General features: G+C 46.5%; 1 protein-coding gene across 3 annotated transcripts in view; it reads right to left on the bottom strand.

The window, feature by feature from the left end:
- The window catches only part of ARHGEF6 (Rac/Cdc42 guanine nucleotide exchange factor 6), a 213,081-nt gene that overhangs the window by 71,086 nt on the left and 126,387 nt on the right, over positions 1-15,608 (bottom strand). The gene's annotated exons all lie outside the window — the stretch shown is intronic.

Here is a 15,608-nt window from a genome sequence, read left to right as displayed (position 1 = left end):
TTCCGGTCGGCGGAAAAATGCAGGAGAAGACCGGGAAAAGGGCCATATGGAAAGCGCAAGTATATTAGAATGTTATATAACTTTGCTTGATGCTTCTTTTGCCCCAGAAAAGATTTGCATCGGAGTACTCCTTTAAATCAATGAACTGCAGCAGCTTTTGCAGGTCCAGAGACTTGCCTTCTCTCCCCGATTCTCTGCCCCTGCCTATCCTGGGGTCCAGAGACTGCCGGCGCCGCTGCCCCATTGCCTCCCCCATCCCCGGTTTTTCTGACCCCGCAGAAGCCCCCAGGAAAGGCAGGGGGAGAGAGGCCGTCGCTGCCCGCTTCTCTCCCCCTGCCTTTCCTAGGGTCTAGAGCCCTGTGGCCGCCACTTCTCTCCCCCTGGCTATCAGCACCGCTGCCCCATTGCCTCCCCCATCCCCAGTTTTATAATTACCTGTTGCCGGGGTCAGGTTCGCGCTGCTTCTGGCTCCGGTGTGGCATCTCCTGCGTCGTTGCTATGCGCTGTGCAATGACGAGTTACGTCGCGTTGAAGACGTCACTCGTCATTGCGCTTCGCAGCGCATAACATTTACACAGGAGACGCAAAACCGGAGCCAGAAGCAGCGCGGACCCGACCCCGGCAACAGGTTATAATAAAACCGGGGATGGGGGAGGCAATGGGGCAGCAGCGCCGGCAATTGGGCAGCGGCGTAGATAGCCAGGGGGAGAGAAGCAGCGGCATCAGGGCTCCAGACCCCAGAAAAGGCAGGGGGAGAGAAGCGGGCAGTGACGGCCTCTCTCCCCCTGCCTTTCCTGGGGGCTTCTGCGGGGTCAGAAAAAGTGTATCGGGGTATACACATGCACACACACGCACCCTCATTTTACCAAGGATATTTGGGTAAAAAACTTTTTTTACCCAAATATCCTTGGTAAAATGAGGGTGCGTGTTATAGGCCGATGCGTGATATACCCCGATAAATACGGTACATAACAAAGATTCATGAAAATATTGTGCTAGCCAAGTAATATCCAGGGCAAATGGGCACTGTGCCTATTGTAAGTAAAAGAAATGTGTCCAATTGTAGAAGATTTAGTAACATATAAACTTAAAGAAAATACTATAATAAAAAACAATATTAATGTTATATACAGTCATGGCCGTAAATGTTGGCACCCCTGAAATTTTTCTAGAAAATGAAGTATTTATCACAGAAAATAATTGCAGTAACACATTTAGCTATACACATGTTTATTCCCTTTGTGTGTATTGGAACTAATCCAAAAAGGGAGGAAAAAAAACAAATTGGACATAATGTTTCACCAAACTCCAAAAATGGGCTGGACAAAATTATTGCACCCTTTCAAAATTGTGGAAAAAGAATATTGTTTCAAGCATGTGATGCTCCTTTAAACTTTACTTAGTCCTTGCACTGTGTGTGCCACACTAAGCATGGACAACATAAGAAGGGGAAGAGAACTGTACGAGGACTTGAGAACCAAAATTGTGGAAAAATATCAACAATCTTAAGGTTACAAGTCCATCTCCAGAGACACAAAAAGTTTTGAACCCATGGCACTGTAGCTAATCTCCCTTGGCATGGACGGAAGAGAAAAATTTATGAAAGGTGTCAACGCAGGATAGTCCGGATGGTAGACAAGTTCCAAAGATATTCAAGCTGTCCTGCAGGCTCAGGGAGCATCAGTGTCAGTGTGAACTATCCGTCGGCATTTAAATGAAATGAAACGCTATGGCAAGAGACCCAGGAGGACCCCACTGCTGACACAAAGACATAAAAAAGCAAGACTACATTTTGCCAGAATAAACTTGAGTAAGGCTGGGTTCACACTACGTTTTCTCCCATACGGGAGCGCATACGGCAGGGGGGAGCTAAAAGCTCGCGCTCCCGTATGTCACCGTATGTGCTCCCGTATGTCATTCATTTCAATGAGCCGACCGGAGTGAAACGTTCGGTCCGGTCGGCTCATTTTTGCGCCGTATGCGCTTTTACAACCGGACCTAAAACTGTGGTCAACCACGGTTTTAGGTCCGGTTGTAAAAGCGCATACGGCGCAAAAATGAGCCGACCGGACCGAACGTTTCACTCCGGTCGGCTCATTGAAATGAATGACATACGGGAGCGCATACGGTGACATACGGGAGCGCGAGCTTTTAGCTCCCCCCTGCCGTATGCGCTCCCGTATGGGAGAAAACGTAGTGTGAACCCAGCCTAAGCCAAAATCCTTCTGGGAAAACGTCTTGTGGACAGATGAGACAATAATAGAGCTTTTTGGTAAAGCACATCATTCTACTGTTTACCGAAAATGGAATGAGGCCTACAAAGAAAAGAACACAATACCTACAGTGAAATATGCTGGACGTTCAATGATGTTTCGGGTTGTTTTGCTGTTTCTGGCACTGGGTGCCTTGAATGTGTGCAAGGCATCATGAAATCTGAGGATTACCAATGGATTTTGGGTCGCACTGTACAACCCAGTGTCAGAAAGCTGGGTTTGTGTCCGAGATCTTGGGTCTTCCAGCAGAACAATGACCCCAAACATACGTCAAAAAGCACCCAGAAATGGATGTCAACAAACCGCTGGAGAGTTCTGAAGTGGCCAGCAATGAGTCCATGGGAGTAACATGGATGGGCACTATAGCGCTTATTTAGTGTTGTGTGGTATTTGTTATTTGTTCATATGAGGGCGAAACAGAGAAGTCCTGCTATATAGTACATTACAGTGTTTTGGTACGATATTTTACCATTTAGGGCATACTTTTAGTTTTGCACAGGGTCTAAAATTTGCCCTGCCTTGAGTGTTGTAAGAGACTGAGAGGGATCCCTAGAGGCACAATGTGCAATGTAGAGGAGCAAATCTGAAACACATATATTGGTTATCTTCCAAGTTAGGGTTTTGGAGAGGTCATGAGGCCGATACATAGAGTCTTTAATGTGGTTGATCCGCTGGAGCCCCAAAACTGTTAACATTTGGGGTTGTTTTTAAAGCACCCACAACTAAATGTGACCTGATTGTTATTTTAAAGTTTTCAATTTAATCCTGAATAGTTGGTTGTGTTTACAAATCATTCAACAACAACTAATGGAAAAGCTAAATAAATAAATACATATTAAATATTAATAATAAGGGAATGTTATACATTTTTCATGTGGTAAGAAACAGATTTGTGTTGGTTATTTCAGGAATGGAATACTATAGAGTAGGGCTGCAGCAACGATTATTTTAATAATCGATTAGTGGTCAATTATTTTATCGATTAATCGGAAAAAATTTAAAAATGCCAAAAAAAAAGGGGTTCAGCTGATTCTACTTGAAAAACTATGTGCAATGGCCATATTAAAAGTTTCTAGCATGTGATAAGACCAAACAGCAGCATTTTTTTTTTTTTTTTACGTTTACGCCGATTGCTGTACAGGATCATTATTAAAGGGGTTCTCCCTTGTTTATACAGGTTTTTTTTGTTATTATGTTTGTGTGTATAAGTATGTGTTTTTTTATGTGTGTTGTGATTATGCATAAATGTATTTTCTTACCTTTTGTGAAGATCCGGAAGCTGGCCCTTTTTTCTTCCAGTGGCTTGCTGTGTAACCTCGGCCTCCGCCATGTTGTGTTCGGTAAGTGGGATGTCAGGGGGTGTGTTCTTGCTTCTGTCCTTCCTATCTTCTGACGTCCGAGGCAAATATTTTCTTCCTGTCTCTTCCATGGCTCAGCGACGAATCTGCGGCCTCTTCCGCTGCATGCGCAGGTAGTTTTTTTTTTTTTTTTTTAACCAATAAAGTTTTTTTGTCTAATTGACAAACTGTCTGCGCATGCGCGAGTACGCAAGTGCTACGCTAACAGCGTAGCGTACGTTAGGTCTACGTTAATAGCATAGCTTTGTGCAAGCGCAGACAGTTTGTCAATTAGACAAAAAAAACTTTATTGGTAAAAAAAAAAAAAAACTACCTGCGCATGCGCCGGAAGAGGCCGCAGATTCGTCGCTGAGCCATGGAAGAAACAGGAAGAAATGATTCGCCTGGGACGTCAGAAGATAGGAAGGACAGAAGCAAGAACACACCCCCCGACATCCCACTTACTGAACACAACATGACGGAGGCAGAGGTTACACAGCAAGCCGCTGGAAGAAAAAGGGGCCAGCTTCCGGATCTTCACAAAAGGTAAGAAAATACATATATACATAATCACAACACACATAAAAAAACACATACTTATACACACATAACACACAAACATAATAACAAAAAACAGTATAAACAACGGAGAACCCCTTTAATGATACTGTACAGAAACCAGCGTAAATTTGATACTGCCGCATGGGTAACTGTCTGAACTATTAAAAAAAATGTTAATGATTCCCTAATATTTTAATAGTTCAGACAGTTAGCCATGCGGTAGTATCAAATATGTAAAATAAAAAATTATTTTACTTTTTTTGTATAGCAATAGGAAAAGGGGAGCTAATTTTTATTGGGGGAGCAGTAAATTTACCTTTTTTTTCTTGAGTTTTTTTAATATAGCACTCCTATACACATGTGTATGTGCAGACTGCAGACCATTGCTTTTACAGACCCCTTTAGACAGCAGTTATCGATTTTAATCGATTACATCGATTAATTGTTGCAGCCGTACTATAGAGCCACTATTATAAACTTTTACACTGCCTGCAGTTTCTTCATGGTGTGGCCCTAAACATTGCTACAGAGGTGAGGGCCCCTACGTATGTGTATGGAGAAGCCATTAGCTTACAGTCACGTGTCTCAGCACCTCTAGAGAATGCAGCCTGTTCTTTAATAGTGAAGGTGCAGTAAGTATAAGGCCAGCATTTGTGAGAATGCCAAAGAATTGTGCAGTGTTTAAAGTCAATTCAGTGCTACAGTGTAAATGACTAGAAGCAAATTGCTTCACGTCTCTGGAGGTGTATGGTGGGTCCTGTGATGTTTGTTCATGTGACAATGATTGGCAAAACCTGAAATACTTTTACTCTAGTATTTACTATGTGTTCATACATGTCCTATTAATATTACTGTCACTGACAATGATTAATGCCATTATTTATCATGTGCTATAAATATATAACATCATTATTATTTTTATTATAGTATTATATGTTACTAAATCTTCTACGATTGGACACATTTATTTTACTTACAATAAGCAGAGTGCCCATTTGCCCTGGATATTACTTGGTTAGCACAATATTTTCATGAATATTTGTTATTTACACTCATGGCCGTAAATGTTGGCACCCCAGAAATTTTTCTAGAAAATTAAGTATTTCTCACAGAAAAGTATTGCAGTAACACATGTTTTGCTATGAACATGTTTATTCCCTTTGAGTGTTTTGGAACTAAACCAAAAAAGGGAGGAGAAAAAGCAAATTGGACATAATGTCACACCAAACTCCAAAAATTGGCTGGACAAAATTATTGGCACCCTTAACTTAATATTTAGTTGCACACCCTTTGGAAAAAAAAAATAACTGAAATCAGTCGCTTCCTATAACCATCAATAAGCTTCTTACACCTCTCAGCCGGAATGTTGGACCACTCTTCCTTTACAAACTGGTCCAGGTCTCTCTTATTGGAAGGCGCCTTTTCCCAACAGCAATTTTAAGATCTCTCCACAGGTGTTTAATGGGATTTAGGTCTGGACCCATTGCTGGCCACTTCAGAACTCTCCAGCGCTTTGTTGACATCCATTTCTGGGTGCTTTTTGACGTATGTTTGGGGTCATTGTCCTGCTGGAAGACCCAAGATCTCGGATGCAAACCCAGCTTTTTGACGCTGGGCTGTACAGTGCGACCCAAAATCCATTAGTAATCCTCAGATTTCTTTATTTTTTTTAAACTGTAATTTTTATTAAAGAATTTTCAGAAGTACAATCCAAACAGAAAATAAACATAGCATAGACAGTATAAGGGCAAGGCCCATGAATAATCAGTGCAAAAGAAAGCAAAAAATGAACAAAGAACAGGGCCAGGGCAAGCTAATACAGCAACTGAAAGCGCTTCAACCCCCCAGTACTAAAATGGAGGACCGGGACTACAACTGCAATCAGCATATAGATATGATACAAACCAGTAATCAAACAAACGCCAATACACCAGCAGGGTAGACATAGGGCCTGGGCCCAAAATCAAGGGGGGAATAGGGGAGGGAAGACAAACAGGGGGAAGCACAAAAACCCACGATAAATGACAAAGTCACACATAAGGAAGCAGGCATAAAAAACAGGGAACAGAAAGATAAGGAAGAGTAGAAGAGAGGAAAAAGTTAAGGCGGTTGTCTATCAGAGAAACTATCCCAGGGTTCCCAGTCAGAAATTAAGGAAGCAATAGAATTATTCAAGGAAGCCGTTAAAGATTTCAAAGAACGAATCTCACGTATATGAGATAACAGGTCCAACTTAGTAATAAGAGTTTTCGCGGCTAAAATAGAGCATAAAGAGCCGAAACATCTTCCTAGACAGAGCAGGATGAGAAAGTTGAAGATAAACAAGAGGGTCAATGGGTACCAAGACTCCCAGTACCTCAAAGAGCAGCTCCTGCACTTTAATCCAATAGCCCACAATGATAGGGCAGGACCAAAATATATGAAACACCGTGCCCAAACCAACTCCACAGCGCCAGCACTGAGGAGGGATGTCTGGGTTCAATCGATTTAACAACTCAGGCGTATAATACCAACCCATAAGCAATTTTTATTGGGTTTCCTTATAGGCCATACAGATGGACGCCCTCAAAGCCCGTTCCCATATGACCCTCCACTGAGGAACAGTAATAGTAGCATTGAGTGCGTCCTCCCAATGATCCATGTAACGGTGCAATACTGGGACATCTGGGGGAGGTTGAATAAGCAGAGAGTAGATGTCGGAGAGGAGACCCCTCGTCTGAGGCCCACCACGGCATAACCTTTCAAAACCAGTGGGCTTAGAGACCACCAAGGAGCCGATGGTAGTGGACATAAAATTCTGCAACTGTAGATAGTGAAAGCGCTCAGACGAGGGGAGATCCCAGCGAGATTGCAATTGAGCAAAGGAAAGAAGTGAGCGAGATAGAGGATCCACAACGTCTGCCCAACTGAAGAGACCCCTAGACCCCCACTCCCGCACCATGATTGCGGACCGGCCAGAGGGAAAGTCAGGATGATAGAGGAAAGAACGTAGTGGGGAGGAAGGAGAGAACAGCTTGAATTTCACAGAACAGTATCCCCAGACATATTTAGAAAACGCCATAGGGCTTAATAGAGGAGACAAAGAAACAGTAGACACAGGAAGGGACCAGAGAAGCGTATTGGGGTGCAGAGGGGCCAACCAAAGCTTCTCCAGCTCCATCCAGCGGCTATACGCATGGTAGGAGGACCACGCCACGAGATGGCGCAGATGGGAGGCCCAATAGTACCTAACTACATCAGGGACAGCAAGACCCCCAAACGCCCAACCGGCCATCATTACTGACATAGGGAGCCGGTGCCTCTTCCCATCCCAAATGAATTTAAAGATAGCTGTTTGAAACGAGCACAGGGCAGATAATGGTACATGGACCGGTAACGTCTCGAAAAAATACAGACATTTTGGCAGAATAGTCATTTTCACTGCCGCGATACGACCGAAAAAAAGATATATACTGCGAGCGCCATTTCTCCAAAAGAGCACGGAGTTCCCGAAAAAGGGGAAGATAGTTGGTAGAATAAAGCGAGGAGTAAGTAGAATATAGACCCCCAAATATTTAATAGCAGATGGAGACCACTCAAAAGAGTAGTTGGAGCGAAGGAGAGTAGAAAGAGATAGTGGGAAGTTCAGAGGGAGCGCCTCAGTTTTAGAGAGATTCACTTTATAGCCAGAAACTACACTGTAAGTATGAAGAGCTCTATAAAGACTAGGAAGAGAAAGTAAAGGACAAGTGAGAGTAAGAAGGACATCATCAGCTAATAGGCAGATCTTGAATTCCCTGTCATGGAGAGAAATACCAGTGATGTCCGGATCTCCCCTAATCATGGCAGCTAAAGGCTCAATACACATGGCAAAAATCAGGGGGGGACAACGGACAGCCCTGACGAGTCCCATTAAACAAAGGAAAGGTCGGAAAAGGAGCGTGCAGGAGTTTCAGAGAAGCAGTGGGCGAGGAGTAGAGACCCCGCAGAGCAGTTAAAAAATTACCTGTAATACCAAACTTCTGAAGGTGGCAAAGAGAAATGGCCAACCCAGTCTATCGAAAGCCTTCTCGGCATTAAGGCTAAGAATGAGCGCCTGATCAGTCCTCCGATTAAATCAGGTCAACAAGGTCCACTACCCTTCTGGTGACCGGGGATGAAATCCACCTGGTCTTTATGGATCAGGGACGGGAGAAAGGAGCAAAGCCGGACTGCTAACACCTTAGAAAATAGTTTCAAATCAGAATTGAGGAGGGCAATAGGCCGATAACTAGAGCAATCGAGAGGATCCTTACCAGGCTTAGGTATCAGGGTGATGAGGGAATGCAAAAAGGACTGTGGGATCCCCGCCCCCCCATAAAGGAATTAAAGAGAGGAACGAGCCTAGGTATTAGGATAGAGGCCTTGTAGTAGAGATATGTGAAACCGTCTGGGCCAGGGGAACGACCAGCAGGGAGGGACTTCAGAACCTCCGAAAGCTCATCCCCAGTGATGGGTGCATTGAGGACCTCACGATCGGCCCCCGACAAGGCAGGCAAGCCGTACCGTGAAATATAAGAATCAAGGGCTGCAGCCCGCTCCCCCGGTCAGACGGAAGCTGTGAGGGAAGAGAGTAAAGTTTAGTGTAGTAATCCACAAAGAGACGAGAAATATCAGCCGGATGATAGTGAAGGACATCGGAAGAATCTTTGAGGGCCGAGGGAGATTGAGCAACCACCCAGTCTCGGAGGCGCCTGGGCAACATCGTATGTGCCTTATTGCCCTTTTCATAGAAGCGCTGCTTGGCAAACAGCAGTTGGCGCTCTTCTCTATGGAGGGCCAGGTCACCAAGCCTCGCTCGGGCTGCTACCAAGCTCCGTAAGATTGACAAAGTGGGAGTAAACAGTAAAAGAGCCTCCAGGCGAGCGATCTCCGCACGGAGTTCCCAGGAGCGAGCCAGAGCGTCACGCTTGAGTCGTGAACCCAAAGCTATACAATGCCCACGGACCACAGACTTATGGGCCTCCCAGAGGATAGCCTGAGAAGACACCGAGCCCTCATTATCAGCAAAATAGTCCAGGAGACACTGTTGGATCGACTCCCGGGAAGGCAATGACTTAAGAAGGGAGTCGTTCAGTCGCCAGTGGCAAGAACGTAGAGAGGAAGGAGAGGAGAAAGAAAGAAGAACAGGACAGTGATCAGACCAGGAGCTGGGGTCATGAGAAGCGGCAGAGAGCATGCGCACCATAGGAAGGTTACCAAAAAAATAATCAATACGCGTATGCAATTTATGGGGATGGGAGTAAAAACTAAAGGAGGTTGATTAATCCGCCATAAGTCATACAACGACGAAGCACGGATTAGCCGCCGAAAAATAGAGGCCAAGAGCAGCTGGGCGGGAGTAGGGGAGAATGACGATCCAGGGAAGGAGAAAAGACCAAGTTAAAGTCCCCTCCCAGTAACCAAGCGGAAGAAGAAAGTTTATAGAGCCTATCAAGGACCCTACGTAGGAAGGGGATTTGGGAAGTGTTGGGAGTGTAGACATTACATAGCAGAAGTGGGACCACACCCAGAACACCCGCCATAACCACATAACGCCCATGGGGATCAAGAAAGGAAGAAGAAACCTGCAAGGGGCAGGTCCTAGATACTAAAATAGCTACGCCAGCGGTTTTCCTGTCAGAAACAGCAGAGTAGACCTGGGGGAAAAAAATGTTGTAGAAATTTGAAGGAGCCAGAATGGTGCGTCTCCTGGAGAAAAACAATATCGGCACAGAGCCCGACTAACTCTCTCTGCAGCAAACGCCTCTTAGAGGGGGAGTTCAGTCCTTTAACATTCAAGGAGATGCACTTAACCATGGTGGGGAAGAGGGAAAGACAAACAGAGTAAGAAAGAGCATACTCACAGTAACAGCCAGAACAGGCTTCACAGAGCCACAAGGGAGAGTCCGGGGCACCTGTATCATGAGGAGAGGTATCAGAAGAGAGCAACCTAAGGTAGGGAAAGGACAAAAGAAGAAGGGAGACCAGGAGAAACAAAGGGGGACACATACAGACCACAAACTGACAAGACACCAGAAAACAAATAATAAACAACACTCAGCAACATAGTAAACCATTGACCAATCAGCCAATGCAGAGGCCAAGACCACCTGAGTGGACCATGGACCACGGCATGGGCAGCCCATTGCTATGGCCTCGAGAGGGGAAGTGGAAGAACACCACCAAGGGATAACCGTCAGAGGAGCAAAGCACCCCACTCCAAGGCCATAGCAAAGGAACACTTAGAAACAAAAACCCAGTGGTGACCAAAAAATGCAAGAACATTATAAGAACAGGGGAGAGATAGCAACAGCATAGAGTCTCAAAGAGGCTCGCAACCAGGGTGGATCCAAAAAACCCAAAAAAGTCCAGGATCAAGGGCACCATAGGGAGGACTTTGGAGCTCCATCAGCATCTCAGGGGGGAGCCCGAGGGGGAAGCCCCAGGGGAGGACTTGCGCTGGGTTCCGGCCCTGCAGGGCTGGACAGGCTGCCACACAGGAGGCAGGTGAGGGGGGGGGGATATCAAATCCAAGTCCATCATCTGAGGAACCGGCAGCTCCAGGGTAGAACAAAAGGCCTGGAGGTCTAAATAGGAGCGAAGAACTGGGGAGCGTCCATCTCTGCGGGCATGGAGACCAAATGGGAAGGTCCATCTGTACGGCACATGGTGAGAGCGGAGGACCTCCAAGAGGGGCTGCAGTAGTCGTCTTTTATGAAGAGTCAACCAGGATAAATCCTGGTAGAGTTGAATAGGGGCTCTGTCAAAGTCGAAATTGCATGAAGTTCGAGCTTTAGCCATGATGGCCTCTTTAACTTGAAAATCGTGCACAACAAATGACATCCCGCGGTGCGCCCGTGGTGGATTTAGGGCAAAGTGCGCGGTGGGCCCGATCCAGCTTGATCCTGTGGGAGGTGGGTTTGCCAAGGATAAGGTTGAAGATAGCCTCCAGTGTTACAAAGAGGTCCTCCCCACGGGTAGCCTCCTGCAGACCCCGCACCCTGATGTTATTATGCCTCCCCCTATTGTCAAGATCCTCAACGTGCGCATGTAAATCCCCCAGAAAGTCCTTTTGAGAAGCAATAGTAGAGTGAAGCTTCGCAATATAAGCCCTAGTTTGGTCATGGGCATCCTCCAGGCCATCCACCCGGTCAGAAACATGCTGGAGATCCTGGCGCATGGAGGAGATTTCCGCCCGGCAAGCATCTTTTACTTCAGCACTCAGGGTGCGAAAGTCATCCTTAGTGGGAATTTGAGACAGGAGATGGCCCAGGTCAGGGAATGTGGAGGAAGGCAGAGATACCCCCGCACAGGGCAGGTCAGACTCCAAAGTAGCATCCCAGGGCACGGGTACAGGCACCGTTCCAGCGGCCGCCAGCGGCCCAGGGGGGCGAGGAGTCCCCTGAGGAGAAGAGTGGAGCGCGCCTGAGGGCAACATGGCGGACCACTTCTGCCTCTGTTTAGGGGATCTGAGGGAAAGTAGCAGGCGGCAAGAGGGTCCAGCGGAGGGGGTGAGGCAGACACCCGGGCAGCTTTTACAGGCACCACTGAAGAGGGCTGAGAGGGGCCCAGAAGTCCCAGGGAAGGGCACAGTAGAGGGGGAGGCTGAGCAGTGTGGAGTAGCTGTGGACCGCAGGGAGACCTCAGGAGGAGATGGCCAGGACTTTACTAAGCCTCAGACAGTGCCCCAGGAGAGGAGGACACCGCAGAGGGTGGCGGCAGAGCAGCACTGGCAACAGCTGCAGGTCCCCAGGGTGAGCCCCCCTGCACACTCACAACACGTTATGGCAGCCCGGGGACAGGAGGAGAGTTCACAGCAGGGGAATCAGCAGCCGGGAGAGATTCCGGTCCCTGTGCAGTAGCACAGTGTCCAGGATCCGAGGCTTCAGGCGAGGACGGAGCTCTGGCAGTCTGCAGCAGCAGGAGCGGTGATCCCTCTTCAGGCTCCGGTAACTGCGGGCAGCAGGCAGGTGGGTCCACAGAGTGTGTGGAACGGGAGTGCAGGCCCAGGGCCGGCCCCGTAATGGCGGACAGTGAAGAGGGTGCAGGGACAGAAGGCGGCTGGAGGAAGCGCTGGATGCCCCCTAAGGCAGGGGTATGTAGCCGGGAAGGTGCAGAAGGGTTCCTGGACCGTTTAGAAGTCCTCCCCATCAGAAGGCAGGGTAACCATAAGGGTTTTCAGGCTATTTTCAGGCCAGTGGAGCGGGAGCTCTCTCAGCACACGGCCATCATCATCGGCACCAAGCCCCCCCAGTAATCCTCAGATTTCATGATGCCTTGCACACATTTAAGGCACCCAGTGCCAGAGGCAGCAAAACAACCACAAAACATCATTGAAACTACACAATATTTCACTGTAGGTATTGTGTTCTTTTCTTTGTAGGCCTCATTCCATTTTTCGGTAAACAGCAGAATGAGGTGCTTTACCAAAAAGCTCTATCTTGGTCTCATCTGTCCACAAGAGGTTTTCCCAGAAGGATTTTGGCTTACTCAAGTTCACTTTGGCAAAAAGTAGTCTTGCTTTTTAGGTCTGTGTGTCAGCAGTGGGGTCCTCCAGTATCTCCTGCCATAGCATTTCATTTCATTTAAAAGTCAACTGATAGTTCACGCTGACATTGATGCTCCCTGAGCCTGCAGGACAGATTAAATATTTTTGGAACTTGTTTGGGGCTGCTTATCCACCATCCTGACTAACCTGTGTTGACGCCTTTCATCAATTCTTCTCTTCCTTCCACGAGCAGGGAGATTAGCTACAGTGCCATTGGTTGCAAACTTCTTGATAATGTTGTGCACTGTGGACAAAGGCAAATCTAGATCTTTTAGATCTTCTAGATTGTTGATATTTCCCCACAATGTTCATTCTCAAGTCCTCAGACAGTTCTCTTCTCCTCATTTTGTTGTCCATGCTTAGTGTGGCACACACAGACACACAATGCAAAGACTAAATGAACTTCTCTCCTTTTTATCTGCTTTCAGGTGTAATTTTTATATTGCCCACATCTGTTACTTGCCCCAGGTGAGTTTAAAGGAACATCACATGCTTGAAACGATCAATAATAATTTTGTCCAGACCATTTTTGGAGTTTGGTGTGACATTATGGGAATAAACATGTGTATAGCAAAACATGTGTTACTGTAATCCTTTTCTGTGAGAAATACTTCATTTTCTAGAAAAATTTCGGGGGTGCCAACATTTACAGCCATGACTGTATATAGTACCTGAAACACTTATGGAGTGGGTGCATAATAAATGTAACTATAAATTGTGCACTTTGAAAGTATTTACCTTTGGGTATGTCCAAACAGTGCAGATTTGAAATGTGTTGCAGGACTTGGTCTCATGCACATATTGTATAAACAAACTATTCATCTGTATTGAGGTATTATCAGATTATATCTACAAGTGTGGATATACCATAAGACCTCAAAAGATCTAATGCAGGGGTCTCAAACTGATGGCCCTCCAGATGTTGCAAAACTTCAACTCCTAGCATTCCCTGGACGCATGCTGGGAGTTGAAGTTTTGCAACATCTGGAGGGCCACCAGTTTGAGACCCCTGATCTAATGGAATGTTGAGTGCATTTTTCAATTACCGTATTTATCGGCGTATAACACGCACTTTTTAGGCTAAAATTTTTAGCCTAAAGTCTATGTGCGTGTTACACGCCGATACACCCCCAGGAAAGGCAGGGGGAGAGAGGCCGTCGCTGCCCGTTTCTCTCCCCCTGCCTTTCCTGGGGTCTAGAGCGCTGCTGTCGGCCTTTCTCTCCCCCTGGCTATCGGCGCCGCTGCCTGTTCTGTCCCCCTGACTATCGGTGCCGGCGCCGATAGCCAGGGGGAGAGAAGGGGCAGCGGCACCCATTGCCGGCGCCGCTGCCCCGTTGCCTCCCCCCATTCCCGGTGGCATAATTACCTGAGTCGGGTCCGCGCTGCTGCAGGCCTCCGGCGTGCGTCCCCGGCGTCGTTGCTATGCGCTGAACGGCGCGGCACATGATGTCAGTGCGCCGCGCCGTGCATAGCAAGGACGCAGGGGACGCACGCCGGAGGCCTGCAGCAGCGCGGACCCGACTCAGGTAATTATGCCACCGGGGATGGGGGGAGGCAAAGGGGCAGCGGCGCCGGCAATGGGTGCCGCTGCCCCTTCTCTCCCCCTGGCTGTCGGCGCCGCTTCTCTCCCCCTGGCTATCGGCGCCGGCACCGATAGTCAGGGGGACAGAACGGGCAGCGGCGCCGATAGCCAGGGGGTGAGAAGGGCCGACAGCAGCGCTCTAGACCCCAGGAAAGGCAGGGGGAGAGAAGCGGGCAGCTACGGCCTCTCTCCCCCTGCCTTTCCTGGGGGTGTATCGGGGTATACACGCGCACACACGCACCCTCATTTTACCATGGATATTTGGGTAAAAAACTTTTTTTACCCAAATATCCTTGGTAAAATGAGGGTGCGTGTTGTAGGCCGGTGCGTGGTATACCCCGATAAATACGGTAATTTATTCCTTTTTGTTCTCGTATTGTTTTCCTATCATCTAGTTAGGGACAAACTTCAAATGGCACCTAGGAATATTCTTTTTTTTTTTTGGTCATTTTTGGAATGGAATTTTCCTGACTGTAATTTACAAATAAAGAAAACAAAACAGAAAAATGCTCAAAATAATAGACTCATTGCTAAACCCCCGCAAATTTGTGTGATGTTTATTTTAGAAATTAAACTCTACTATTGGAGTTTAAAACTACAGCAGTAAAATTACAAACACTAGCAGTGTAGCTCACATGGTCTACTACTAAAATATACGCACTCAGGAATTGTATGTTTGAATTGATCCCGCCTGACATAGATAGCGACATTGAAGATGTGTAACCTTACAACTCATCAGAACATTACATGTTACCGGGAGCCTAAGTATATACCATGATTTTCAGCACTGCCCTTAAATTACACTGGAAGTGACTTCATTATAGAATGTGAGCATGTATAATTCTTAGAGATGAGATCCATGCCTTAGATTTATTTTGCCTATGCTACTTACTTGTGTTCTCTAGCCACCCTTTTATTGTATAAAATCAGGAGTTATATTAACCCCTTAAGGACGCAGGGTTTTTCAGTTTTTGCATTTTCGTTTTTTCCTCCTTACCTTTTAAAAATCATAACCCTTTCAATTTTCCACCTAAAAAATCCATATTATGGCTTATTTTTTGCGACACCAATTCTACTTTGCAGTGACATTAGTCACTAGTTTACCCAAAAATCCACTGCGAAACGGAAAAAAATAATAATTGTGCGACAAAATCAAAGAAAAAACTCCATTTTGTAACTTTTGGGGGTTTCCGTTTCTACGCAGTGCATATTTCGGTAAAAATGACACCTTATTATTCTCTAGGTCCATACGGTTAAAATGATACCCTACTTATACAGGTTTAATTTTTTCATACTTCTGGAAAAAA

This window comes from Hyla sarda, chromosome 9 (assembly GCF_029499605.1).
Source record: "Hyla sarda isolate aHylSar1 chromosome 9, aHylSar1.hap1, whole genome shotgun sequence".
In the NCBI taxonomy this organism is placed as follows: Eukaryota; Metazoa; Chordata; class Amphibia; order Anura; family Hylidae; genus Hyla; species Hyla sarda.
Note: the sequence above shows the minus strand (reverse complement) of the source record. Positions and strands in the feature narration are given on the sequence as shown.